Consider the following 4122-nt stretch of genomic DNA (forward strand, 5'->3'; position numbering starts at 1 on the left):
ACCCTATTTTTCTGCCCTTTTATACTTCCCCAAATTCTTATGTCGTTTTCAAAACAAGTTGGGGGCGTTTTGGCTTAAAAACAAGTGAATTCAGAACTTTTTCGCAAACTGCGCGTGCTATGAATAGTACCTCCGATCGATCGGGAATATTTCCTATCGATCGGAAATACAATCTGCCTTCACTAGTTTTTTTAGTGTTTTGGCACGTCCGATCGATCAGGAATGGCTCCGATCGATCGGAAATCAGTTCTGGAGTCCAAATCTTCATTTTGCACTCTTTTCCTCCCTTTTTTGCCTTGGCACCTACAATATGCAAATATAGTTTTCTTAGGCAATATCAACTCTTAATCAACTCAAAATGGGATGAACTTATGTGTAAAGGATGCAAAAATGTATGTATATATTCTGCACATCACCTATCTCTCACACTGGTTGTGTTCAATTGTCCTCTTCTCGTACTCCATTTCAATTATCAAATGTCTTATGTGTTCCTTCCATGAAGCAAAACTTAATATCTGTTTCTCAATTTTGTCGTACTAACCATGCCTCTATTGAATTTTTTTCCTGATTTTTTTCATGTGAAGGACATAGCCACGGGAATGCCTCTGGTTCGAGGCCTAAGTAGAAATCATGTTTATGAATGGCCGAATATGCATCATCATTCATTGGTAACAAACCAGGCCTCTACCTCTCTTGTTAAACCGACTCTTCAACTATGGCATGATCGCCTCGTCCATCCAACTTCACGTATTGTCAATCATCTGGTGTCTACTCATAGTCTTCCTATTAGTAGAAAAAGTTCTTTTTCATTTTGTGATTCTTGCAAGTGTAATAAAAGTCATAAGCTTCCTTTCGGAGCTTCAACTATTAGTAGTCGTGGTCCTCTTGATGTCATTTACACTGATGTCTGGGGTCCATCCCCAATCAGATCTATCAATGGTTATTCCTACTATGTTTTATTTGTTGATTACTTCACCAAGTACATGTGGTTTTTTCCAATGGCACACAAATCTGACGTTTTTTCCATCTTTCGAAAATTCAAGACAATGGTAGAAAAATATTTCAAGACTACAATAACTACCATCTACTCTGATGGAGGCACTGAATTTAAGGGTCTCAAATCTGTCTTTGAAAAATTTGGCATTCAACATCTTGTGTCACCACCATACACTCCACAACATATAGCCACAGTCGAACGACGCCATCGACACATCGTTGAAACTAGTCTTGCCTTGCTTCATCGAGCAGCTCTTCCCCTTTCATTTTGGACATATGCCTTCACCACTGCTGTCTATCTCATAAATCGTCTGCCCACCCCCGTACTTGCACTCAAGTCACCCTTTGAGAGTCTATTCCATTCTTCGCCAAATTATTCCAAAACTCGTGCCTTCGGATGTCTATGCTATCCTTGGCTTAGGCCATATACTCAGCATAAATTACAACAACGGTCTCAACCTTGCTTGTTCCTTGGCTACTCAAACATTCATAATGCCTATCTTTGCTTTGACCCAACCTCTCATCGCATGTACATCTCCAGACATGTCGATTTTGTCGAAAACACTTTTCCCTCAATCTCCGGTTACGAATCTATACATCACTTTAACTCCTCCACTCTTTCCAAATGGGCTGCCACTACGAACTCTCAAACTTCCACTCCACTGTCCCACTGTACCACACCATCCCATCCCGCTGATTCCTCCCCTCACTTCATCCATGTTAGTCCACAATCTCCTCTATTACAAAATCCCACACATTCCATCACACCTATTCCACCCGTGGAGGTCTCTGCTGCGTCACCTATGAATGATCCTGCACATGAGGTCGCTTCATCAACCGCATGCTCTCCTTTGGCTTCCCCACAGGCAATCCCTTCCCCTCCTTCCAATACTCACCAAATGGTCACCCGGTCAAAAAATGCCATCCACAAGCCAAACCCAAAATATGCCAACTCCATCACCAAACACCCACTTCCCTCTCCCATCGAACCCACTTGTGCCACCCAAGCTCTCAAAGAACCTCAATGGAAGGTTGCCATGTGTGATGAGTAACAAGCTCTCTTGCGTAACAACACTTGGGAACTTGTCCCAAAACAACCACACTACAATATTGTTGGTTGTAAATGGGTATTCCGGATCAAAAGACACTCTGATGGAAGTGTCTCACGTTTTAAAGCACGTTTAGTTGCCAAGGGTTTCCATCAAAGGCCGATGTGGATTATCACGAAACTTTCATCCTGTGATAAAACCCACAACTGTCAGAATTGTTCTCTCCGTTGCTGTAACAAATGATTGGCCCACTCGAAAACTCGATGTTAATAATGCATTTTTGCATGGGCATCTCACTGAAGAGGTTTACATGGATCAACCTCCTGGTTTTTGTGATTCCTCTAAACCTGATTTTGTTTGTAAATTACGTAGGTCTCTCTACAGCTTAGAACAAGCCCCACGGGCCTGGTTTCAAGAACTTAGAAACTTCATTGTCTCACTTGGTTTTCAGCCATCTCGATCAGATGCCTCCTTATTTATTCTCACTACTGGTTCCCTACAAATATTCATACTTGTCTACATGGATGATTTACTAATTACTGGAAGTTCCCAATCTGCTGTTCAAAACTTGATCTCCTTACTTGCAGCCAAGTTTTCTATCAAAGATCTTGGTCTCATTCATTTTTTTCTTGGCATTGAGGCATGCCCAACATCTGAAGGCTTATTCTTGACTTAACAGCAATATATTCGGGACATCTTGCAACGGTTTCACATGACTGGTGTGAAGGGATGCTCGACGCCAATGAGCTCTTCTGCTGGCCTCTCCCTTCATGATGGCTCACTATCCACTGATGCCACACAGTACAGGAGTTTAATTGGTGCTCTTCAATATCTTTCATTCACTCGACCAGATATTGCCTTTCCTGTCAACAAACTTGCACAATTTCTTCAGTCACCATCGATCTCTCACTGGACTGCTGCCAAGAGGATATTAAGATACCTGAAAGACACAATCTCTCACGGTCTTCTACTTCAAAAAACAGCCTCCCTCAACTTAACGGCATACTCCGTGTTCGCTCCAAGCTGGGCCTGTCCGATGGACATTCCATCTTGCGGGGACATATTAGAGATAAGCCTACAACAGACAAGTTGAAAGATCAACGGGCACCAGCTTAATCACCTTTGTTATTTCTGTTTGCATAGATAATGATAGAATTTGTACAGATATACTTGAATGTATTTTGTTACAAGTTGTTTAATTTTTTATAACTTGTATACTATATAATTGTGCCTTTGAGCAATACAAAGATAACTTCGATCCTGTCTTCCTCTCTTATAAAGAGTATCAATGGTTTCATCATTACACACTTGAGCACACAGCGACCACACTGGTATGGATTTTGACATTGCATGGAAAGATCAGAAAAATCTCATTTGTTGCTCGACTAAAAAAACAAGCAAATCATCCTGGACTGAAGGGAAATGTAAGCATCGTACTTATATTTGCACAAGTTGCAAGGTATGGATTTTGACATTGCAAGAAAAAGGTGAAAGGTTTGGCCTTAGCATCCCTTTGTCAATATTGTTGAAGATGGCAAACAAATAATTCTCGACTTGATCAAACATTATCCATATCAAAAGCTTATGTATAATTATTTTGAGAACCGGTGATCTAACAATAAATAATGATCTAAAATTTAACAAAAATGGTTGAAACAACTTTTGATTTAAAAATGCTATGTGTCATATAGGTCAAGATGGTAGAGTGAACTAAAAATATGACAGGCAAATATGTGACCCAGTGGTAGATTTGCTGAGGTTCCATCATATGATATTGTAGCTATAAAGAGATTCCACAGTTACATGATTTCAACAATATGACAGATTAAAAGGGAATTTCAAACGAGGTCAAGGATTTAGCAGAGATAAGGTATCATAATTTTGTGATGTTCTATGGCTTCTGCAGTCTGCACACATTCAAAATACACTCTTAATCTATGGGTTATCTTCTAAAGAGGGAGTTTGGCCAAAATTCTAAGCAATGATGAGGAAGCAAAAGAATTGAATTGGTGTAGAAGGGTGAATGTCATCCAATAGACTTTCAGGGATAATTCCACCTGGAATTGGCTTATTGACT

Source organism: Tripterygium wilfordii, chromosome 11 (assembly GCF_013401445.1).
Source record: "Tripterygium wilfordii isolate XIE 37 chromosome 11, ASM1340144v1, whole genome shotgun sequence".
NCBI classification, from domain to species: domain Eukaryota; kingdom Viridiplantae; phylum Streptophyta; class Magnoliopsida; order Celastrales; family Celastraceae; genus Tripterygium; species Tripterygium wilfordii.